The sequence below is a fragment of the Neofelis nebulosa genome, chromosome 6 (assembly GCF_028018385.1).
Source record: "Neofelis nebulosa isolate mNeoNeb1 chromosome 6, mNeoNeb1.pri, whole genome shotgun sequence".
Lineage (NCBI taxonomy): Eukaryota > Metazoa > Chordata > Mammalia > Carnivora > Felidae > Neofelis > Neofelis nebulosa.
In genome coordinates this window covers 104,388,714-104,414,456 of record NC_080787.1, presented here as the reverse complement: position 1 = coordinate 104,414,456, position 25,743 = coordinate 104,388,714, and the positions used below count along the sequence as shown (strand labels likewise).

Here is a 25,743-nt window from a genome sequence, read left to right as displayed (position 1 = left end):
GCATGGAAAATGCCCTAATGGCCACAAACCCACGATTGAATACAAAGTCAACTATTGAAAATGTCTGTATAACTATATATGTATATCGGTCTATTCGCAGACACACACACACACACACACACACACAGAGGAGGAGGGAGGTCTCTTTTGCCTTAAGCTTTGAAAATTTAAAACTTGAATATTCCAAAAATTTATATTTAGAATAAAGATAAAATAGCACAATCGGTCAATTTTTAAAGAATGATTTTTTTATGTAAGACATTTAAATAAAAGGTACTTCTGTTTCACTTAAACATTTGATGACAAAATTTATTCTCAGCTTTGCAGAAGCACACCCTTTAAGACAGACATAACTGGTTTTAAAATCAAATGCCACTCTTCATCCTAGCAAGGTTGTCCTGTGAATTTTACTTTTTGGCAATTTTATTTCACCAAACCATATCCTCTTTGAAACAATGGAGCTGATGCCTAAAAATATCTCAGGCTGTGCTTGCTGGGAGGCTTTGAAGTTAAAGCTGTGACATCCTTCTGGTTTATGGCTGCAGGATGATGCATATATGTATTGTCTTTGTTAATTAACTCCATCTGTTTTGTAAGCCTGAAAAAGAAATTGGATGAAGCTGCATATATGTATGGATGGATAACATTCCTTTTGCAGTAGTTAGCTAGCAGCTCCAAACAGGTTTTCAGTTTTCCTTTTGCTACCAGTTGCTAAAGTGCCATGGAGCTCAGGCTCATTTTTTTTTTTTTTTTTTACGTTTATTTGTTTATTTAGAGACAGAAAGCATGAGTGGGGTAGGGGCAGGAGAGAGGGAGAGAGAATTCCAAACAGGCTCTGTGCTGTCTGTGCAGAGCCCAACGTGGGGTTTGAACTCGAATCATGAGATCATGACCTGAGCCGAGAGTCGGACATTTAACTGAACTACCCAGGCGCCCCACTAAGGCTCATTCTGGAAGAGCTTGCCGTTGAACGGGGTTATCTCATGTGGTTGCACTCGTGCTGTATGCATGAGAGAGGTTAAGTTTCGTTACTACTTTGGGAAAGGGTAGTGATTCTGGAGGTGTTTCTTTTTCTGTGGCGGATGAAGGAATCTTCCACCTTGCAAACAGAAAAATTCCGTCTGTAAATCAGAATGACAGCCTTCCTAAACTTCTTTGGGGAAGTGTTCAAGAATGGAAGTCAGACTTCCACTGTATATCTGTTCCCTTTGGTGAAAAGTTCTCCCGATTCTGAATTACTCTTTGCTGGTGATAGGGAGGCTAGTTAACATTTTGAGACAATGGGGATTCCCATTTTTTACAGCTCAGCAGTGTCTGCATCCCTAGTGGGTTAGCCAGGAGAAAGGCACATATTGACTTGTGGCATCTCCTTGCTTAGGACAGGACAGCGTGTCAGAAGCAAGGAAGAGATGGGGTGATGTGGGTTGCTAAGGTCCGGGCTGTAGTGGCATGCTCATTAGCACATTCTCTCCCCCCAACCTCATGCTCGTTCTCCTGCATGTCTGCAGTCAGTTCATGATTTGAATACCCATCTGCGGAAGACAATATAGGAGTTTCTCATGCTCTTCCCCATGGTCATTTTTTCTTTCCTTCATTCTGAGTCATCTTTGATTAAACAAAACAAAGATGTTACTGTTAATTATGCATTCTTTGCAAAAATTCTTTTGTGTGTGTTGGGGGGAGGGGTGGTTTTGATGGGGATAGTAATTTATGATGGCAGTCTTTTAAACCATGGACCAGGATGCCAAGAATCATAATGACAAAAAGTGTGAGTCTCTACTAAGAGAGGAAAAATTGTTGCTGCCTTTTTATTCACATTCCTCAAACCTTTTACTTTCTGCCCTAACATATTGTTGTCAACGTAATTCCATTCAACCATTTTGATTCTTTATCATCATACTAAAACTGAAGCTTTGTTCCAACAGCTAAAATTGCAAATAATAAGCGAGGAACCGTAATATTGGCAGGTTACAGGCAGAGTGCATGAGCAAACTGGAAAGGTGCCATCCCGCTCCTGGCACTTTCAAGATTAATGTGAAGTGGGCAGGGGTGCCACAGAATCAGCACTCTACTTTGCCAGGGGTTGGCACAAGGTTCTAAGGTATTCCTGGGGCCTAAGTTCCGTGGACAAGTCGGTGCAGGCTGCTGGGTTGGCACATCTCCCAGAGAGGGGAACTCCAGCTGATGGGAAAGAGGGGTCATCCTAAGAAGGCTGTTTTGACAGTGAGGCCCACCCACAGTCAGACAGGAAGTGGGGCACATGTGGGTTGGGGGCTAAGGGAAGATTTAAGCCAAGAGGTGAGCTGAACAAGATCTTGGAAGACTCTTTTTTTTTAATGTTTCCCAACTATGGATGACCTGTAGGCACTGGAAAGAAGGTGTGCGTGTGCGTGCGTGCATGCGTGCGTGCGTTTGTGTGTGTGTGTGTGTGTGTGTAAGACCTCCATCTGTATCTTTGGTGGCTTCAGAAAGTTAAAATCTCATGTTGGCTTCCTTTGATGGTACAGGGCCAGGTCTTTGCAGTTGCAGGCAGGTGTTTGTGGCAACTGTGACATAGCAACAATTGTGTGAACGAGAGAAAAGTTGTGGGCAAATTGATTGTCTGCAGCAAATGGAAATTCTATGGTGGTACTTTGTGGGAGGTTTATAGGAAAAGAGCGCTCCGTTCTCTTTTGATGTCTATTTTTTTTTTCTTCTACAGTTTTTTGAAGAAGCAGGATGCTGATCTAGACGTGGAAAAAGTAAGTTGACAAGTTTTGCACTGAGAGCACATGCCTTGTGCATTAGAAAGCATGTCCCATTGGGACCCTAGACTCGGTGACTCTGAACTGGAGATTGTGACTCTTGAGTCTGTAGGTTTCTAAGAGAGGTTGAGTTGGAGATGGAGCGAGCTGGTATGTGAAATAGAAAGTCTTGCCTCACTTAGGTGAATCTACTATTTTCTCCCTTCTCTTGGTTGTAACACTCAATTTTGATAATTACGGGAACATGTGTTTTAGCTAGAAGATGTACCTCCTTACCCTAGAAATAGGATGGAACAGGTGTCCTGTGGCTGATGAGCCTTCAGGGACTGCTGAGGGGTGGGTGGCACTCTGTCTTCAGCCTGGTTTAGAAAGGTCCCCTTCAGTCCATCCGGTTTTGGTTTTTCTCCCCTCTGAGATGACTGCTACTTTCCTCTGCCCTAGTTGTACCTTGGAATTACAGTCACTGTGTCACAGGTCATTCTTTCATTCACTTACCATTTTTTTGATGCCCACTGGGTGTTAGACACCATGCTGGAATCTGTTGAGACAAAAATGAATTCGACAGACAAGTACACAGGCAATTATTGTACAGTGTGATACAACTGTGTGGAAGGGGCTCTGGCTCTGGGAGTGCAGAGTGAGGCCAGGCCATCCAGAAAAGCTCCCTGATGAAGGGCATGTGTGAAGGAGCCACACACTCTGTTTCTGTAAACACTGGTTGAGTCTTCTCTGCTTGTACTTCTCTCGTCTCCCAGAGGCCTTGGGTTTCCAAGAAAGGCTGGACCTAAACGGGCCTCACTAGCTACCCGTGGGATCCTTTGCTGCCCTAATCTCCCCTACCCAATCACATTGCCTTGGGTGTAATTTTTCAGCAGGTCTGCGTTACATTCTTCCATCCCTGGCCATTCAGGGGCTCTACTTCATCATCTAAGAATGACTTGGGGTTCTCGTTTTAAATTTGTGTGTAAGACAGGTTCTTCTCCCTGAACTAGAGCCATTCTGTATTCAGTCAGTGTACCTTTAAGTTGAGGAAGTATACTGACTGAAACCTTATTCTAGAACGATTATGAGCAACCCCTGACGCGCGTAGCCCCCTACTTTCTACAGAATGGCCTGTGATCAGTGGTGGCCTTTTCAGCTCCTACAAACCAACGTGACTCAGGGAAATTGAAAGGCTCTACTCAGGGCTAGATTGGAGGGAAGCCTTCTTGAAATCCTGGTGTGCTTGCGTTTTGGCTGTGGAAGCCAGGGGCTGGCAAAGGCACTCCATAAGTGGGGTGGGGGGTCAGCACTGCGGCCCTCCTGGGCCACAGAGCCTTTGGGTACCAGGAGCCACCTCAGGGTGGTGTAGTGCAGACCAGCTATAATAGCCAGAACCCTGGGGGACAGTTTAAGAGATGCCTGGAGCTGTTCCAGGTTTTAGGGCTTGCCCTGCCTTGTGCCACTCAAGCCGAGGTGAATCCCGTGAATCCCGGAGGGCCAGCGAATGGAGGAGGTGGGTCTGTTAATTCTGTTCTCAGTACATCCCAATGCCAGGCAGACAAGAGGGTTCAGTAAATGGGGTGGGAAGTCCCGAGTGGTATGAATTAGGTTCTCACTTTGGCTCTGCTGTTCACTTGGTCTAAGACCTTAGGCAAATCTTCTCTCCTATGTGAGCCTCATTTTTCTCATTAGTAACATGGTCCCTTTTCCAGGATCAAGTAAAATTCTTCATTTTTTAACTTAAAAACACAAACCACACATACTTGTTTTCTGACTTGGGCTTTGTACCAAAAAGGATAAAGGGCTGTTAGCCACGAGTCTGAAGGATGCTTAATAAGGCCCACCAGGGGTTGGGAGCTCCTTGAAGGCACAGCCTTGTCTGTTGAATGTACCCTCAAGCACAACACTGGCAGCAGTGAGCATCTGATGAAGGAGTGAGCAGTGTGATGGACCCTGCCGTGTGAGTTGGGTGTTTGTAAGTACTGCTGGAATTCAGAATGAGAGAAGCTAAAAGTGAGGTGGGAAATGCTTCTTGGACTGCGGGAATTTGAGCTGCATGCAGAGGACTCTGCCTGTTGTACCCTCTCGGTCATGTAGCTAATGACCTGGAAAACACTTAACCACCCTAGGGGAGTTCACTATTTTAAAAGTTCTAATTCAAAAGTTCCAATTCCAGAATTTTTTCTAATGCTGATAGAAGGCTGCTGAGCACAGATGTATAAACTATTCTTTTTGCTTGTGTTTATGTATCTGCCAAGAAGAATCTAGACTAGAGTGTACCTCCATTGTATAATTAAGTGATATCTGTTGGCCAACCCGAGAAAGAAAAAATTACAGAAGTCATGGTGTGTTTTTTTCTAAATGTATTTTTGAGTTTTCTCTTTCAGTTGAACATTTTTGTGAAGATAGAACTATGAATGTAAAGTATGCTTTATCTTGATGTGTCACAGCTCAAAGCTAAATCAACATGAAGTCTGTAATTATTATTATCTATGGTTTATTGAGCATTTACTACATACTGAGTGCTTTCTATGCATCACACTTGACCATTACAGCACTCTTGTGAGGCAGCCATATCCCTTACCATGAGTTGCTTGAGGCACCATGGTAATAGTAAGGGTCCTAATCATATCTGTTTCCAGAGCTTCTTTTTCTCATACCCTACCTTACCTTGGAAGTGATACTATTTGAGACAATATATTTGTGTGACCTCTTTTTAAGAAGTTTTGTGAGTAACAAAAAAGCAGTGTTACCTTCTAGAGGAGTCTTCCATGACACTCTCTCCCATTCTAGATGGGGTTGCCCTGCTACCATGCACTTCTTCATAGCTATTGTTGTATAGTTATTTGTGCAATAACTGTCTGGTATCTGTGTTCCTATTGAACTGTAAGTTCTGTCAGGTCTGAATCCTTCCATGTGCCAAACCTAATGCCTGGTTTCTAGAATGCCCTCTTAAAAGGTTGACTGCAGGCATGAATGAATGACACATAACCAAATTAGGGGGTAATAAGAGTCCTTGAAAGCCACTTTGGTAAGTGGCAGAGTAAAAAAATCTGTGTATTCCAGAAATCATGTTTCTCTTCTCCATCTCTAGGTTTTATCTTGGAAACCATGCTTGTTAATAGCATTGTATGGAGATAAGACTTCCTTGGCTTTCTCTTCAAAAATACAAAGTCTCAAGCAGACAAGTGAATAGATAGTTCTTAAGAATGAAGTCTCCGTGCAAGCAAAGACAAAAGAGGGAGGAGCATTAAGAGCACAAGGGAACCAGTAATACTGTTTTTGTTTTTGCAGAGAATCTTCTCGAATTATTAAGGGATACACTTCCAAGTTTGGTTTACATAAATCACTGATTTAAATATATACCGTTTATCTTCTAAAAGTAAAACCCATACTCAACTGAATTTTAAAGAATGTGTAATCAGGTTATGTCAGAAGGACAAAAATGTACCTTTTAAAAAGCAAAGCTGGTTAAATTGGCTTATCTTTTTTGGTAATTTAAATCATGATTTAAATGGCTTTGATTAAAATAACATCCACTTTGCTCCTAATGACTTTCAAGGGGCTAAGGAGAGAGGTTTGATTTCCACATTTCCTGCATGGCCTTTGTTCTGCACAATTGAAAGTGTTTTGGCACTTGCCTTGAGAGAGACCCGTCCTTTCTGTAGTCTCAGTGAGACCAAGAATTCCTGTATTGCTATTCCGCTGTTTGCAGGGTTTAGATAACTGCCTTCAGGCCACAAATAGGCCACAAATACTGCTGTCTGTTTGATAGAGTGGCCTCCCCAAGTAAAAATTGTCATGCAAAAGAAAAGAAAGTAGAATGCTTTAGAACATGTCCTTCTCCCCAGTGAATTCCTTGAAATGTGTTTATCTGTAAATGTAGAATGTACATAGAGTTGCTCCATTTTTCAATATTTCTTTTGTTTTAATAAGTCCCAAGAGAAGTCATAACAATATCCTAGGTTCTTACTGTGGAGCTGATAGTTTCTGTAAAAAAAAAAAAAAAAAAAAACAAACAAACAAAAAAAAACCAAAGTGATACTAAACAATTGAGGGTTCAAAATTTGAGACTGCATCTGGAACCAAGCTTTAAAGCCATGTGTATGCAAGTCCTACATAGCTGGTTGAGAAGAGTGGAAAGATTAATTAAGACAAGATTTTTCTTTAGTAAGAGGAATAGGACTTCCAGGGGCCAACAGGTCAGCTGTGCTTGCGTGGGGAGTCCCAAGGCTTGAGAATGCTGGTCGCTGGGAAGGCATGAGGATGTGTCTTCAGGGAGAACGTATGCGTATGGGGGAGGCGTCAGGGTGTAGCGTCTCACTGTGCACGTTTTCGATAAGGAGGCAGAAAGAGTAAAGAGGAAGAGGGAAGAACAGCCATCAAGAGAACTTCCTGCCCTCTGTAGAAGCCATTGCTTCCTGAATGGAGTGGGAGGGCTCCTTAAGTGGGTGTGGGGACTGGAGAGGGCAGCCCAGGTGTACAGCTGGAACCCTCCCCCTCTTTGGCCTTCTCTGATCCACACTCTTAGGGTTGCCAGCCCCAGGGCCTATGGGATGCCCAGTTGGCTCCCATAGCCACGCCTTGCCCCAGCCTCCATACAGATTGACCCATTCTCTTGGAGGAGATTGGGCATGGGGAAAGACCAGCCTCTCTATGCCCAAGGAAAGGCTGGGGGTGACCAGGGATCAGGAAAAGGGAATGGCTTGGGTGCGAGGGAGGGGGTTGTTTGGGAGGGAGGAACTTGCGCAGAGTTCTCTTTTAGGTTGAAGAGCAAACAGTTTTAGTCGTGCACCAAAAGCAGTTGTTATGCATCACCCATGATAACTGACCAACTTTCTTTTATATAAATCTCTGGCTTGTAAAACTGCCGCTGTAGAAGAAACAACACGCCCTCTGCCAATTTGAATTTCCAAGATCAAAAAGATCCTTCTTGCTAGACATTATGAACTCAGGCAGGCAGTGATGACCATTGGGAGAGCTACAGATAAAAAAAATTATGTTGTGATTCAAGGAAAGAGTTCAAACATTAGGGTTGAATTGTCTAGCCTTGGATGCAGAACACATAATTCATTTGTCCCTTGAACATGAATAAACACCCGGGGGCTCACCAGTGTCCTAGGCCACATGTTCTCTTCCTCAGTTGCTCTGTTTTACATGTGAGGGAAATGCAGCTCAACAGAAGTGACGTGATTTGCCCAAAGACTCACATCGAGAAGTGACAGGATCCACAAGTGGCACTCAGACCTGGAGCACCCTTCTGTTTCCACTCCACGGTGGATGTTCTCTTGTACTGAAGCCCAAAAGAGCAGAAGACAAATGAATCATCACCAGCCTCATGTAATTTAACTGGTAATTTCATACGCATCTTTCATTTTCTCTTCTCTAAATTTAAAGGACTTTCACCCTTATGTGCGGTTTTAAAAATAGGAATGATGTTTTGATCAAAAAGAAATTAGAAACTTAAAGGGGAACCGCCTCTTTAAACCTGACCTGGTCCCACCAGGTGGTGCCTGTGGGGTGACAGCCTGAGAGTGACTTACGGGATGGGGGATGGCAGTCCGAGGGAGGCCTGCAGGACACTCTGTGGCCTGTCCCTATGCCGGGGTTCATTTTCTTGTCCTCATCTTAGTAGCGTTCATCATCTGCAAGGGGGGAGCCGGACACTGCTGGGAGAAAAGCAGCCTGCATTACAATGGAGAAGCAAGACCGCCCCCCCCCGCCAACTCTGTAGGCTTTCTCCTGTAGCCACGAGAGGCTGCATAATCTCTTGCCCTGCAGCCAGGCCTGCTGGGTAGAGGCTGGAATCATTTGGTTGTCTGCCTTTTGCATAGACATACTGTCTGCTGCAGTCTCCTGTGAAGGAGACATTATTAGTAAAATATGTGTAAAGAATGGCTTAGAAGATACCTTTGTCACTGCCCCTAAACACTTTTAAAAGCAGAGCTGCACCTGTTTTGAGATAGTATGGGATAGGCCATCAAAAATACATAAAAATTCAAGCTTTGCCCCTAAAGAAGGTTATTACTGCCCACACTGGGCTACAACAAAAGTTCAAGCAGAAAACCTTAGTATTAGTTTGCTGTGGCTGCCATAGCAGGTGACCCCAAACTTGATGGCTTAAAACCACAGACTTATTCTGTCATGATTTTAGGAGTCAGAGTCCACTATTGGGGTATCAGGGGTGTATCCTCTCCAGACGCTTTGGAGGAACCCCACTGCTTGCCTCTTTCAGCTCCTGGTGTCTACAGGCATTCCCTTGACTTGGGGCCACATCACTCCAGTCCCTGCCTCCGCCTTCAAATTGTCTTCTTCTGTGTGTGTCTGTGTCACATCTCCCATGCATCCCACTTGTAAGGATACCTGTGATGGCTTTTAGAACTCACTGGATAATCCAGGATAAACTGCTCCTCCCAGGATCCTTAACTTTATCATACTCTGTCATGCTGTGTGAGGGGACAGTCACAGATTGCAGGGATTGGGAAGTGAATGTCTTGGGGAGGAGAAGTGGACATTTTTCTGCCTCTGTCTTCTCTTTGACAATTTCTACATTTTTCATTTCCTGAAACATAAAGCTTATTACCACTGGTTTCACACATTATTTCAGTGGGGTTGATTTTCCTAGAAGGGGCCCCTCAGGAGACCTAAGAGCCCATCTGGTCTCCCAGGCCTCAGAACAGGCAAAGCCATGCCGTGTTCTTTCTCAGATTGGGGTTGATGTAAGGATGAAGAATCATGGGCTCTGAGAGCAGGGAGGAGCCTTCAAAATCATAGCCTTCCAGTCTTAGGGGGAGACTGAGGCCCAAGATACAGGGTCACTCAAGTCAGGAGCGGAGATGGCACCAGCTCTTACTGCTTCAGTCCACCTCTTCCGCTGCTGACCCCAAGCTGTCTCGCCATATAAGCCCCTCAGCCATCCTTCATGTGGCAGCTCGAAGCACCTGAGAACTCCATCCCTGCAAATCCCCCTTTTCTCGGCCAGCAGCCCTGGTTCTTACAAGTACTCACATTACTTAATATCAGAAATCCCGTTGTTCTGGTTGCACCCCCCTGGAGGTATCCCCTTTGTATCATTGTCTCTCTAAGAACATAGCTCTCAGACACGAACAGTACTTCTGAGGTAACTTGCCCAGCATAGGGTAAGGACTGTACCCCTGACTGTTGGATCTTGTGAGATGCACGTGTTTTCTGCATCATTATGTGTTACCCTTAGGCGAATCAAGGTCACATCTCCACTCTGTTGCACTTCTAGCTTGCACTGAACGTGGGTTCAACAAAAATCCTTAAGACTTTAAAATATGAATTGCTTCCAACCTCTACCTTTTGCCCCTACCAGATAGAAGAGCCAAGTTTCTATCATTAGCGGTATGGGATCAGCTTGGGACCCCGAGTAGATTCCAGATAGGGATTCACAGAACAGATACATCCACAGGCTGGAGCATGCTCATGGAGATGTAACCAGCAGCAAACAGGGGGCACTTAGGACGTAGACAGTTAGGTGAGGCATAAAACTGGAGAAAGTCTTCCATCAGTGGCAGTCTAGATGGACAGATGTCTGGCAGAGGAACTGGCCAGCTGAGCAGGCCAAGGGGTAGATAGGAGCACTGGTGTACAGGGATGAGACTCCAGCCAGGAATCTGATGAAAAGAGTTGAGTCCAGAAAGACGAGTTAGAGTCCACTGCCAAAACAGGGGAGGGCCCAAGATAGGAGCTTGAGACCAGAGAATAAAAGGAAGCCCCCGGTCTGAAGTCAAGAGTCACAGCACTGATGTGTATCTGAGGCCTGGAGCCTCACCCACTCAGAGCCTGGGGTCAGGGGCCCATGGCAGAACTTGTGAATAGGGCTGAGTCGTCCCAGCTAAGCAGATTAGAGGGTGTAGGGCAGGCGATGACACCCTCCTATATATGCACAAATGATTTTTTACCATTGAAAGTAGGGCCTTATCTCTGTTAATTCCTTGGGTTCTTTTTTGGTTGTTGTTTTGGTCAGTTTTGGCAGTATTCCAGCCTGTTGAAATGTTTTCAAATCTCTGTTCATTCCTCTCGTTAATTGTCCCCTCAGCCATGAATTATTTGTGATCCCCTTAAGCACATCTCGATGAAAACGTTACCAGGGATAAACCTACAAAGCCCCACTGTGCGAGGACCTCCCTCCAAGCCAGTGTTGCTCTTCTGTGATGTTAGCACCCCTGGGTGTGGTTGCTCAGTTACCTCTGAGGCCCTCAAACTGAACTGTCACTTGGCCCAGCGTTTCCCATCTCACTCAGCTATGCTTTGAATGACTGACTGTCAGATGCTTTGCTGACATCCAGGTACTCTGTGTCTATAATCTACTCTGACAGTCCTGTGAAAATGCCCTGAGATAGGGCAGTGCCTCAGGAAGGGAGAGTTGGTAGGGTGCTTGGTTATTCACAGCTTTGAGGGCAGAGGTCCCAGTTGTTCTCACTGATGTCAGCGGGTGTCAGTTCTGAGCCCCGCTTTCCATAACACGCTTGTGGGTGTTAGCCCGTGGGTGATTCTTGAGGTGAGACCAGAAGCCCGAATTCAGATGTGGAGCCCTAATGTTTGTTTCTAGGGTTAGCCTCTACTAAAGAGGCCTCCTTTGCCGATTATGTGGTCTGCGAAGAGCAGGCCCCGCTGTCGGGTGCATAAGGCTGCTTCTTGGAAGATGTAGGGGTGTTCATTAAGTTGTGAAACATACCACGACTGAGTGTAGTCCGCGTGTAAAGTGAGGGAAGGGAAGTGGGATGCTCTGTGGATCGTTTGTGTTAACAGAAGAAGGGGGTGAGACAACAATTCATCTATTTGCATAGTCCTTCCACATAAGACTGCCAAGACCAAGTGAGGTGGTTTCAGGGTCAGTCACGAGGCAGCATGATGTAGTGGAAAGAGTGTGTGGGCCTCAGGGGCCTGAGTAAGTCCTGCTGTGCCACCGAAGAGCCGTGTGATGCTGGCTGCGCAGGAGGCAGATGGTCAAGGGAAGAGGTGCAACAGTGGTGAGTGTCTGAGGGGGGCCGCGGGGCGCAGGGAGGGTGACACAGGAGGGTCCCAAATGTCTTTTTGTCGTCCCCTCTTTCTTTCGGGCAGTACCGGCCAAGGATCGGGTCACTTCCAGGTGTGACATGGGGCAGAGACTTGGGCTAGAAGAATGGGCCAGGGAAGCCCCATTTCTTTCCACGACATTATTTTTTCTACTGCTCTTCATCAAGACTTAGTGCCACAGTAATTTAAAACAGATGGGACCCCTGTGTGTTTGTGTGTGTGTGTGTGTGTGTGTGTGTGTGTGTATGCGTGCGTGTGTGCGTGTTGGGGAGATGATTTTGTTGATCTTTGGAGGAATGTTCTGAAAAGTAGTCCTAAACGGGTGGTATGGGAAGCAGTAGTTTAAAAAACTTTGCCTATTATACAGTTATTAAATAAGGGAGAAAAACATTCTGTTTCCTTTACCAGAGAGGTGCATCAGGGTGATGCTAATTGAAAAAAAGTAAATTTGATCATTGGGAAAAGTTTGAACAGCCCTCAGGTATTGAACACGAAATAACTTGTGAAACCTACTCACAAAGTTTGGAAGTCCTCACGGTGATCCACAGTGAAGTTTTAGGGATGGGCGAGGCCTCACTGACAAAATGTCAAGAGTGCTGTTTTTCGTGTATGACCCATGAATTGGAAGAACAGAAAGACTTTTGACAGTTACCATAATATTTACTGTATTTTCTCATATTTGGTATTAATAAATATTGGCTACTAGCCAATCATGTAACTTTAAAAAATTTTTTTTAAATGTTTGTTTATTTTTGAGAGAGAAAGAGCACAAGCAGGGGAGGGGCAGAGAGAGAGAAGGAGACACAGAATCCGAAGCAGGCTCTAGGCTCCCAACTGTCAGCACAGAGCCTGACGTGAGGCTCGAACTCATGAACCGTGAGATCATGACCTGCGCCAAAGTTGGCCGCTTAACTGACTGAGCCACCCAGGTGCCCCGTAACTTCTTTCTTCTATTTTTACAGTGGCTTAGAGGAAAATATAGCTAGGCTTCCATGTTTTCTAGGTAGTAAATGAAACAACAAGATGTTATGTAATGTTTTTCGAAGGAAAAAGCTTCAGAAACAATTTCAGAGCCAACAGGGTAAGAGGTATCAAGACAGGAAAAAGCACTTGTTTTTTGTTGTTGTTCTTGTTTTGTTTTTTGGTTTTTGTTTTTTCAGGTTTGTTTTTTTTTTAATAGGCTTTACTTTTTTGAGCAGTTCACAGTAAAATTGAAGGGAAAGCCCAGAGATTTCCCATATACGCCTGCCCCCACACATGCACAGTGTCCCCTACTGTCAACATCCCCACCAGAGTGGTACAGTTGTTATAGTTGATAAACCTACATAGACACATCATTATCACCCCAAGTCCATAGTTTACATTAGGGTTCACTCTTGGTGTTATATGCTCTATGGGCTTGGATAAATGTGCAATCATGTGTAGTCACCATTAGACTGAGTATTTTCACTTCCTTAACAATCCTCTGTGCTCTGCCTGTCCATTCTTCCCTTGCCCCTAACTTCTGGCAACCAGTGATCTTTATTTACTGTGTCTGTGGTGGGCTTTTACACAATGTCATGTATTTGGAATCCTACACTATGTAGCCTTTTCAGATTGACTTCTTTCACTTAGTTATATGCATTTAAATTTTCTCCATGTCTTTTCATGGCTTGGTAACTCATGTCTTTTTAACACTGAATAATATTCTATTGTCTGGATATACCACAGTTTATTTATCCATTCACCTCCTGTAGAACATTTTGGCTGCTTCTAAATTTTGGCAATTATGAATAAAGACACTCTATAAACATCTGTGTAGAGGTTTTTGCATAGATGTAAGTTTTCAGCTCCTTTGGGTAAATACCATAGAGCATGATTAAAATCACTTGCTCTTTTGGGAGCGAGGGGAGGGTAGGTGATGGGTATTGAAGAGGGAGGGCATCTTTTGGGATGAGCACTGGGTGTTGTATGGAAACCAATTTGACAATAAATTTCATATATTTAAAAAAATATAAAAATTAAAAAATTAAAAAAAATAAGATCACTTGCTCTTTGAACATTAAAAAAATTTTTAAAAAAACCCTCTCTCTCTGCCCCTCCCCTGCTCATGCTCTGTCTGTCTCTCTCAAAAATATATAAACATTAAAAATTTTTTTAAATCACTTACTCTTTGTTGGAATATAGAAATTGTTTTATATTTTCTTTTGGGGGCAAAAGCCCAAATCACTGCATGCCATCGGCTTGTTTGTATGTAAATTTAGGCAGCCGGTATTTTACCTGATGCTTTAACCCATAAGTATCCATTGCTGTATCTCTATTCAAATTCGGGTGGCGAATGACAGAGTTTTGTGTTTTCTCTTATATCACTGTATCTCCTGGCTCCATGATTATCGAAAGCTCTCTTTGCCCAAATTGATGGACTTGGGCCAACTCTGATGCTTTTCTCCAAAGGGCCTCTTTTTTTTTTTTTTTTTTTTTTTGTTTCTCTTTTCCCACAATCAGATCTGAGTCAGGTTGTTACCTTTCACTTTGGAATCCCCTTCGCTGGCTTGGAAGTTCAGACCTGTGTTTCAGTTCTGATGTTCATTGCTGAATTCAGCATCCACTGTTGAGACATCCACGGAGCTCGGCCTCCTGACTGTATCATAGTGTCGTGCCCCTCATGGGCTGAGGGTAGGGTTTGCTTCACGGTATCCCAGCACCTCTTTGCATAAACCAACCTTTCCTGACTTTTCTTGTGATTTTTTTTCATATTCATTCCTCACCTAGCATGTTTTCTGTGATCAAATGAAAATTGTCCCATTAAAGTGAAAATGGAGATTTTTTTTTTTTTTTTATGTTACAGTGCAGATGGTATGAAACATTTCTGAAGAAAATCAAGTCTCCTAAACTCAGATCTCTAGGACAGTGGTTAAAATTTAGGTATTTTTTCCACAAGTAGTCTACTTAAATAAGGGAGAAAAACTAGTGTTAAAAACAAAAACAACTGTTTGCCAAATTCAATTGCTTTTGAAATAATTCACCAGTTTTGATTTTTGAGTAGGAAATAGGTAAAACTTTTAGCTTCAACATTACTTAAGTAGAATAAATTCAGTAAGAATTCTTATTTTGTCTAAATTAAGGCCGTGGTACCAAGATCAGGGGCTCCTGAGGAGGTCTTCTAACTGCAGTTAGAGCAGAAAAGTAATCTCAGAGCCCACCTTTAAAAGAGGTAAGAAGATGCAGAACTATTGTTAAGGTTGGGAGCCTGGGTGTCTGAGAGATGGGTGGAATTGAAATTATTTTGGAGGAAGGAAGAAAGGGTGGCTTGGGGAAGTCGGGCCGGTTAGCAGTAACGCAGTGGGGGAAACTTGATAAACTTCCCAGGAACACAGACACGCTGTGGTTGGGTCAGGTGTAGGAGATCGAGGCGAGCACTGCTAGGACTGCCTTGAACTCCTTGCTGTAACAGAGCAAAGAGCCATTGCACTCTGGTGTTTCAGGTCCCCCTGCAGTGCAAGTGACACCACCTTCTGAGTGAGGCATTACCACAGAGTTTACCTGACCATCAATGGTGGCCTGGGTGAATGCTCATGTGAGTCTGTATAGAGAATAAAGGACACCATGTTGGGTCTTCAGTGGTCGTCATGTTTGATTGGAGTTGGACAGAGAAAGCCCTCAAGTCTAAGACAAAGGTCTGAGCTGAGGGCTCCACACAGGGTCAGAATGCCAGTAAGGAGGCACTAAGGAAGGTGGGTGCAGGACTCAGAGTAACATGGATGATGATGATGATGATGATGATGATGATGATGTCTACAAAGGAATATATATATGCATACAAAGAAGTGTGTGTGTGTGTGTGTGTGTGTGTGTGTGTGTCCATTATATGCATACACAGAGAGTGGAGTGGAAGGAAAGAGAGAGTAAGAGAAATACAACACCTGGTACCCATCCTGCAGCATGAGAACTGGAATATCACCAGTATTTTGCAAATCCCTATGTGTTCCTCCCTGGCCATACTCCTCTCTGTGGTACCACTGTTCTGAATTTTGTGTTTGTCATTTCCTGCCTTTTCTGTGTAAGTATGTTTCCCTATGTAATCTATTATTAAGTTTTCTTTGTCTTGGGCTGTGTGTGTATGTATATGTGTGTGTGTGGAATTCTTATACCGATTGCTTTTTTTTTCCAATTTTTTTTGGGTTTTTTTTAAATGTATATTTATTTTGAGAGCGAGAGAGAAAGAGAGCGTGAGCACAAGAGGAAGAGGGGGAGAGAGAGAGAAAATCCCAAGCAGGCCCCACGCTCAGCATAGAGCCCACCAGGGACTTAATCCCACAGCCGTGAGATCACAACCTGAGCTGATATCAAGAGTTGGATGCTTAACTGACTAAGCCACCCAGGCACCCCAATCGATTATCTTTTTAAAGATTCATCACTGTTGATGCATGAAGTGACATACATGAAATTCACTTATCTCCACTGCTATCTGGTCTTGCACTGTATGAACATACCACATTTTATGACAGTATTCAGTCACTGCTCAATGGACATTTGGGTCATTTCCAATTTTGCACTATTTTAAACAGTGCTACTTTGAACATTCTTGTATGTGCATCCTGCTGCAAACAGTTTCTCTAGGATAAGTGCATAAGAGAAGAATTTTGGAGTCTTAGAGTATGCGCACCTTCAACTTTACTGAAAAATACCAAATTGTTTTCCAAAGTGGTGATATTTGTACATTCCATTTGACATTCCCATGAGTTAACAGATTAACTTCTAAGAGAAGGGGAAGTCTAAAGGAAAGATGAAATGCAGGATTAGCTAAACATTGCAGAGGAAAGGGATATCATTAGGGGCTGATGAAGTACAACTTCCCGTCTAAGTGTGGGGTAGAGAGAGCTAGGGATATGAAGAAGAAGAAGGTTTAGGTTTTAAATAACCACTGTGGGTACAGTGAAAGGCTGGAAGATTATCTTGCATGGACTGTAGTCAAGTTGTCATTAAGTGGCATATCCCATCTCAGTAGGAATGAATTACCCAGTTCTCTCCATTTGCACTCAGTTTTCCCTGATCAGCAGTAATCTTTAGTGCTATATCTGGGGAGCAGATAGATGCTTCCAGGCATTTAAGGGTGCTGTTTCTACGTCAAACTGGGTGGCACGGATCCTAATAAAGTTTTCAAAGCAGACGTCCACACAGAGGCACACAAATGTTTTGGATATTACTCTCCCCCAAACATAGGCGATTTTTATGACAGCCATACTTTATACTTTATAAATTCAGTAAATTTACACAGGGTTTGACATTGCTGTTTCTTTTACTTCAGAGGGTTATTTGATGAAAACTCAGAGCTGCTCTGCTGTTACTCACTTGACCTGAGAAAAATGGGTGTATGGCATTTTGAGTAGCAAATTAACTATGAAATATGACACAGCCCTGGGTGAGTATGTTGGTCTCATTTGTAAGTTCTGACCACTCTGACACAGACAGGTGATCGGATTTGTTTTCAAAGAATGTTCATTCTTCCAAATCTAGATTTTAGTGAGGATAATTTCTTTTGTTGGCATTCCTAGGAAACTGAAAGTGGAGCATAAAACATTCACAGCACATGTTCTCTGGAGCTTCAGAAGTGTGGCTCTTTTTAACTTGTTATTTTCGGGTCACCCTTCATTAATAGCATTCATCAGATTTATTTGACTCTAGGGCTAAGAGCTCAGTGATGGTGGCATTTTCAAAATATTTTAATCACAGGTTTTTAAAAAAAATTTTTTTAACGTTTATTCATTTTTGAGAGACAAGAGAGAAACAGAGCATGAGTGGGGGAGGGGCAGAAAGAGAGGGAGGCACAGAATCCAAAGCTGGCTCCAGGCTCTGAGCTGTCGGCACAAGATCCCAACATGGGACTTGAGCTCACGAACCACAAGAGCATGACCTGAGCCGAAGTTGGATGCTTAACTGACTGAGCCACCCAGACGCCCCTTTAATCACAGTTTTTATCATCTGTTGATTGGCATTGTCTATCCGAAACGTTCAGTGGTGACCATACATATTTAGGAAGGCAGCATGGTATACTCAAAATAACACCATGCTTTGCCCCCCAAACTAGAAAGAACCTCCATGTTCCACAGTTTGAGGTTTCATTATGTAAACTATGACATGTCTACCCATGGAATATAATATATTAATGAAAATGATTAGAAAATTTGTTCAGTAAGTTAGATGGCTACCTTGTTAAGTAGAAAAAAGCAGGATACCAAATTGTGGAATATGATGATCACAGTTCTGCAAAGCACAATGCATGTGTGGGAAGTGCCTTCAAAAATTATACCAAAATGCTAACATTGTATTTGGGTTATGGGATCATGGGGATTTTTGTCTCAGTGTTTGTTAATATGTTTATATTACTTTTATAATAAAATTAATTAAAAGGATGGACTTAAGAGAGATCAATCGGAGGGCACCTGGGTGGCTCAGTCAGTTAAGTATCCAACTCTTGGTTTCAGCTCAGGTCATGATCTCACCGTTTGTGAAGCTCCACATCAGGCTCTGTGCTGACAGCATGGAGCCTGCTTGGGAATCTCTTTCTTTCTCTCTGCCCCTCCCCTGCTTGCTTTCACTCTCTCTTCTCTCAAAATAAATAAATGTACTTAAAATAATTAAAAAAAAGAGAGAGAGATCAATCTGGATTCAAATTGCCACTCTGCCATTAACTGGTTGTTTGACCTTGGGCAATCTACTTAACTAGCTTCCTCAGGAGCTAAAGAGGTTATATCTACCCCCACCCCCTACAGTTTCTGCTAGTCAAATGAGGTAATATTCCCAAGCAGGCCCCAGCCCTGTCCCCAGTGCAAGTAGCTGGTGTGGTGGTTCCTACCCTCTCAGCTTCCCCTTCTCTGGTGAAATAAGCTTTGCCCAGTACACACCCAAGAGCCATGAGTGATGCTCTTTTATTATCTCATTTCTATTTTGTCCAGTTGGGGCCTCATTCTGATGTCAGTAAACACTTCTGACCTCTTGGAACTTCTGTTTTAGCAGTGACAACTGATGGTTATTTTAGAGAAGTGATAGGTGAGTAAGAATGCTTGGCCTTACGTGACAGGAGGGGAAATTTGAAGAACTGGACTTCCTGAAAGTTCTAGAATTTCAGCTGTTCAAATATATGTATTTGATTGACAGAAATAATGCTTGCTAATTTGAGGACATCCTTATTTTTTTCCTTTTAATGTTTATTTGTTTTTGAGACAGAGACAGAGCATGAGCAGGGCAGGGGCAGAGAGAGAGGGAGACACAGAATCTGAAGCAGGCTCCAGGCTCTGAGCTGTCAGCACAGAGCCCGACGTGGGGCTCAAACTTGTCCGCTACGGGATCATGACCTGAGCCGAAGTCAGACGCTCAGCTGACTGAGCCACCCAGGCGCTCCGAGGACATCCTTATTAACATCCCTTGGTTAGCAAAGAGGGAACACATTATAGGCCTGCTCACAGGCTGGTGATTTTCCTGACTGCCGAGTTCTTCTAAGAGAAAAATACAAAAAATATATAAGAGAAGATTTAGCAGGATCCCCAGGGGCTATCTGTGAGCCCTAAGATGTTACCTGAGCTTTATGATGATATGAGATGATCATGTTCAGCAGTTGGTTTAAACAGGGTCAGAGATGCTCGATAGGATCCTAGTTTTTAACTTATTTCAGTGTAAGTTTATTCAGATAGGAAGAGGAAAGCTCATTTCTTTTCTTTCTTTCTTTATTTTATTTTATTTTTAAGTAATCCTTACACCCAAAGTGAGGCTCGAACTTACAACCCCAAGATCAAGAGTCACATGCTCTACCAACTGAGGCAGACAGTTGCCCTGAAAACTCATTTCTTTTTCTTTTCTTTTCTTTTTTTTTTTAAACTCATTTCTTAATAGTAATAGCTAGCTACAGATTGGCCAGGTACTGGAAAATGTCATCTTGCCCTGGTTTAGGGTACACTCTTAGCAAAGGTCCAACAAAGATGCTCATATTCACGTGGGCCCAAGTCATGCCATCTACTTGGACCAGTACTCAGATTATCTGAGATCTCCTCTAGACTCTTCGACTTACAGTCTATAGACAGGAATACATTCCTGACCTACTCAAGGCTAGAATCCAGGACTGTGCCCTCCCAATTCATGTCCTGTTTGGAATAGCAGACTCTATGTCTGCCTCCAGCTGGCTTTGTACTAGTCGCTGGACATGCTGAGCCTGACTTTTGTTATAAGAGGAGAGGTTTAATCTGTAAGGACCCTTCTGGCTCTAAAGTCCAAAAATTCATTAATTCCTTTGGGTGTTTCTTTTCTTTCTTCTTCGTCTTTTTTTTTTTTTTTTTTTAATGTGTCAGCATCTTGAGAGGTACAAGTAATTGAACTATAGGAAATCAACTATAAATTCTTGTTCCTTCAAGTTTGAGGCTCTGAATCTAAGCCCCCTGTTTTCTGTGGATGGCTTGGTGGGATCAAGATCTTTCTGGTAAGGCCACAGCTTCCCATGGTGCAGTCTTCATGGCTCTACAAAGGTCAAAAATGGCATGAAGCAAACTGGAACACAGTGGCAGGAGCTTCCTTGCCTGTGAAACAAGCCATTGTAGTCCTTTAAGAAGGAGAATAGAGGGGCGCCTGGGTGGCTCAGTCGGTTGAGCGGCCGACTTCGGCTCAGGTCATGATCTCGCAGTCCGTGAGTTCGAGCCCCGCGTCGGGCTCTGTGCTGACAGCTCGGAGCCTGGAGCCTGTTTCAGATTCTGTGTCTCCTTCTCTCTCTGACCCTCCCCCATTCATGCTCTGTCTCTCTCTGTCCCAAAAATAAATAAAACAAAAAAAAAAAAAAAAAAGAAGGAGAATAGAGAAAGAACAAGAAATGAAAGGCACACAGACTGGATGGGAAGAAGTAAAGTTCTCTTTACTTATAGTGACATGACTGTTTACATAGACAAATCCTAAGGAATGTATAAAACCACTTCTAGAACAAATAAGTGAACTTACTAAAGTTATAGGATACAAGGTCAATACACACAGATCAATTATTATTATTACTATTAATATTATTTTCAGAGAAAGCACGAGAGGGGCAGAGAGAGAGAGAAAGAATATCTTAAGCAGGCTCCATGCATAGTGTGGAGGCCAATACAGGGCTCCATCCCACGGCCCTGAGATAATGACCTGAGCTGAAATCAAGAGTCTGACGTTCATCAACCAACCAAGCCACCCAGGCACCCCAATCAATTGTATTTCTATATATTAGCAGCTAATAGGTGGAAAATGAAGCCGAAGAAACAATTCTATGTATAATAGTAACAGAAAAACTTAAAACAACTTAGAGATAAATTTAACAAAACTGTCAGTTGGTGCTATCTCTGAGGGTACTTAAGGGTAATGGGTGCTAACAGTCCCTGAAAGTTCCCCAGGGAGTGGATATTGTTTTTGTAGCTCTTATCATTTCTCAAGGGAAAAACCTGTATCAACTTGGATAATTGTTGTCTGGCATCATCAAGATGTGGATTGTAATGTCAGTTTGTATTCAGTAAGCTGTACAGCACTCTTAGGGCCATTTCATAATTTATCTGATAGCAAGCATATCTCCTTTGCACTTTGGGTGTAGAGTGGTCCTGAGTGATTAACGGGGCCGGATTAAATCTCAGGCATAAGATGTTCGCACAGAAAGTTGTGATTTTTCTTTTTTCTTTGTTCTTCTCTCTAGGGTGTGATGAGGCATTTAATCCATCAGACAGCAGGAGGATCTATGTAATGAATTTTTACATGCCCTGGTCATTTTAATGTAATCGTCCTTGTTTTAAAAGGCTTCATTAAGTCTATTGTTAGGATTGTAAAACTACCTAAGACAGACAAGAGGGCTTTTCCCATTTTCAGAATTCAACAGTTTTTTAATTGCACTGCTTTAGGTGAATGGTAATTAAATGGGTTGGGAGAATGTGCAATATTTATTTATAGTAACAGGCATGTCATGTATTTATACTCATTATTGCACAGTGTTCTTGATAACATCCTTTTGGGGGGAAAAGGGGTCATGACTGTTAAAAGTAGTTCTAATAACTGTTTTTTGGCAGGGCTTTGAATCTAGCTGTGAATATTAAAGATCCAGGTACTTTCGTATTAAAATACTATATACACAGTAAGCCTTTTGCAAGGAATGCACTTGCAAAATTCTAAATGTACTTTTTAGCATTGCCAATTTAAAATATTTAAGTTAAATATATTTGCCAGTGTTAATGGTCTTTAGAGTGTTATAATGTACCTTAATTTTGATAAGATGATAGGAGAGCGACTATTCCTTGGTTCTTTTTTATTATTATTATTTTGTTTATTTTTTAGTTTTTTGAGAGAGAGAGAGACAGAGCGTGAGCAGAGGAGGGGCAGAGAGAGAGGGAGACAACAGAATCCAAAGCAGGCTCCAGGCTCTGAGCCGTCAGCACAGAACCTGACGCGGGGATCAAACCCATGAACCCTGAGATCATGACCTGAGCCAAAGTCAGACGCTTAATCAAATGAGCCACTCAGGTGCCCCATATTCCTTGGTTCTTAAGTTTTGTAATACATACAGTTTTAACACTTTATTCTTAATGTGCTCTGACATGGCAGATTTGTCAAGCAGGTAGGAGAGAAATTTTCTGTATGATATTGAGGATCTTAAGACCATTTAACCTACTGATTAGGGGCCTTTTAGAGCAGATTAAAGCTAGGGAAATCCTCCATCAAGAAAAGTGTGTGCACACATACACACAAACAGAGATACAGTGTGATACTTCGGGAGGTCTGTGGACTTCCTGGGCACCTCTTCATGGACCCAAAGAGATGAATCCTTGATCTAAAGCAGATTGAATAAATAGCCCCTTCTGTTTTGCACATCCCCCATGTCTAGTCTCTCCCCTGCCCATGTCTGCAAATTCATTTTCACTGTTACCTTTTCTTCAAAGGACATTTTTACTCAACGTCTTCATTACCAGTTCAGTCTAAACGTGACAGAAGCAGAGAGCCCTTTTCCAGCTCACCTGGTAATTTCTTCAGTTATTACAGCTGGTCATCGGCTTCTCCCTCTGCCCTGTCTCCCCAACAGCTGGAAGAAGCATGCTGTCTTACTCCGCACGGCTAATATATTGATAAACTTTGGTCACACATGTTCTTCCCACCGAGCCACCACTTTCATTCCTTCTGGCATGTATCAACACTGCCCTTGGGCAAGCCTCAAACACCTGTCCTTTAAACTGCCCCGGCCTCCTCTCCCCTGCACTCCCTCCATCCTGCCACTCATTTGGGACTCCATCTTCCCTCACACAGGCACACTTTTACTTGCCCCCTTGGATACCTTTGGGGGTTCTCTGTCATGACACACAGGAAATCAAAACCCACCAGCTCCTTCACTATGGGGGCCTGCTCTCCTACTCCCACATCCCGCCCCCCCCCCCCGCCCCCCCGCCCCAGAGACTGATGCTTTCCCCGGGCCCCTTGCCTGTCCGTATCCAGCCACTTTTCTCCCACCTTCCCGCACCGCCAACATTCTGCCCTTCCAAGAGGGTGCCTGGGACAGGTTATCATCTGCTGACCTGCAGTGGTTGGGCATCTCACATTTTCTGGGAATAGTCACTGAACCCGGCAGGAAGGTGGGTCCCCAGGTCTGCACAGCCTTACTTCTGTGAAAGTCTTTACTTCTGTTCAGTTAGCAACTTTTCCCCACCATCTGCTTAGCTCAGTTGAGTCAGTACTGCACTAAAGATACTTTGGAAACACCTTTTTTAAAAAAAACACTGGAGCAAGGCACTAGGAGAATAATATGAGAGAAGTAAATCCATGGCATCCCCCACATGTGCCGTCTCATCTTCTCGTACTGGTCTGCAGGCCAGCAGCCCCATCTGGCTCACCAGGGAGCACAGACAGTGGCCTGCTCATCTTTGTATCCTAGCACGGAGCGAGGCAAGGGCAGGCTTAAGTGTCTGGTGGAGGAGGCGTGCAGGTGCCGTGGTGACGTCTCTGTCAGTATTTCATAGAATCATAGCTGGAAGTGCCCTCTGAGATGATCTCCCATCACCTCATTTGACAGCTGGGCAAGCTGAGAGTCAGGGAGGTTAAGTGACCTGTCCAAGGTCAGACAGCAATAAAATCAGCTTTTGAACCTATGTTTTCTGACTCCCAGACTCTTTATTTGCTATACTACAAATGCTCAATCCACCATTCTTCCTTTTTCCCTTCTCTTTCATCTCTATGCTCATAGTGCCTGTTTGGTGCCTGTAGATATTATTCTTAGCTCTTCACGTTGCCATAAGTTGTCTGTTACACTTTAATAAGCATAAATACTTAGTAGTTATCTCAGGGGGCACCTGGGTGGCTCAGTTGGTTAAGCATCTGACTACAGCTCAGGTCATGATCTCACGGTTGGTGGGTTCAAGCCCTGCGTGGGGCTCTGTGCTGACAGCTCAGAGCCTGGAGCTTGCTTCAGATTTTGTGTCCCCTGCTCTTGTGTGCGCTTGCTTGCTCTCTCTCTCTCTCTCTCTCTCTCTCTCACACAAAGATAAATAATAAACATTAAAATAAATTTTTTTAAATAATAAGTAATTGTCTTACATTTTGAATAGTACTTTGGTACCTTTCAAGTTCTTTCACTAGATTTCACCACAAAGCAGTAAGATAGGTTGAGCCAGTATTATTCTCATACATCAGAGGAGATAAAAGTAGTGACTTGTTTGAGACCAAGGCCATGTGGCTAATAAGTGACAGGGTTGAACATAGAGTCTGGTGCTCCTCAATCAGAGGATGATGGCAACTTAAAGCTGTGTTGAAAATCTGGCTTCAGGCTCTGGAATCCTGCCTTCCTTGATGTAAATATTTAAAAAAAAAAAAAAAAAAGGATTTCCTATTTTTTAACAGTTTCCAGTTTAGTAGCTCATTTCCTAAAGTCTGTTCTGAAGCACACTGGTCCCATGAGATGCTCAGCAAAAACTGGGTTGCAAGGCCAGATAAGCTGGGCAAAGCTGTCTGCTATATGCCCTTCTTGGGGATTCCCCATGCAAAATAGCATTTACGGTTCTGATCAGTCCTACTGCAAAGATGGCTGTTGCATGTATTTTTTTTTTTTTAATTCAGTAAAATACACGTGACATGAAATTTACCATCTTGACCATTTTCATCGTACAGTTTAGTAATTTAAGTATATTTACTTTGTTGCTCAACTAGTCTCCAGAACTCATTTCATCTTAGCAAAGGTGAAACTCTACACCCCTGAAATAACACTCCGTTCTCCCCTCCCCGAATCCCTGGCAAACACTATTCCATTTTCTATCTCTATGAATTTGACTACTCTGGATATCTCCTATAAATGGAACCGTATGGTATTGTCTTCTTATGACTGGCTTATTTCACTTAGCATCATGTTGTCAAGACTCATCCATGATGTAGCATGTGTGAGAATTTCCTTCCTTTTTAAGGCTGAGTAACATTCCATTGTATGTACATCCCGCATTTGTTTCTCCATCCAGCCCAAGTTGGCACTTGAGTTGCTTCCATCCTCTGGCTGCTGGGAATAACGCTGCTATAAACACGGGTGTGCAAATATGTCTTCAGGAATTTACTTTTAGTTCTTTAGGATGTATACCCAGAATTGGACCTGCTGGATCGTGTGGTAATTCTGTTTTTAGTTTCTTTGTGCAACCACCATTGTTTAACATATTTTTCTGCCCAGGTTTCACAGATTCATTTGATCGCAGAATTCTTTTTCCGCTTTTACCTTTAGATCATCCCACAGAACACAGGCCTCTCGGAAGACCCTGAGAAGTCCTGAGTCTAAGCCTGTTTCTACAAGCCCAAGGTGCCAGCAAACATCAGGATGCTGGCCGGGCATTTCAGCCGCAAAGTTCCCAGCCCACGGGCGAGGTCAGCCGTGTGGTCCCAGGGGCTGCCGAAGCAGAGGAAGTTCATAGGACAGACCACAGACTGTAGTAGCAGGTGTTCCTCTGCCTGGACCTGGTGCTGTAAGCTTGGTGCAGGTGAAGAG

At 43.3% G+C, this 25,743-nt stretch overlaps 1 protein-coding gene and 1 long non-coding RNA gene across 6 annotated transcripts in view; one reads left to right on the top strand and one right to left on the bottom strand.

Annotated features, from left to right (window-relative positions):
• The window catches only part of FYN (FYN proto-oncogene, Src family tyrosine kinase), a 217,716-nt gene that overhangs the window by 26,139 nt on the left and 165,834 nt on the right, over positions 1–25,743 (top strand). For 3 of the 5 annotated variants that reach the window (XM_058734998.1, XM_058734999.1, XM_058734992.1), the window contains exon 2: positions 2,702–2,741. The exons of 1 other annotated variant lie outside the window; for it this stretch is intronic. The gene's annotated coding sequence lies outside the window, so the exon portion shown is untranslated. Of the gene's footprint in view, positions 1–2,701; positions 2,742–11,359; positions 11,723–25,743 lie in introns of those variants that run through there. One more of the 5 variants, XM_058734994.1, reaches the window with a different exon arrangement.
• On the bottom strand, positions 289–8,013 carry LOC131514706 (uncharacterized). Its single transcript, XR_009263221.1, has 3 exons — positions 7,838–8,013; positions 3,021–3,282; positions 289–598 (listed from the first exon to the last, which is right to left on the bottom strand). It is a non-coding gene; the product is annotated as an uncharacterized LOC131514706 (long non-coding RNA).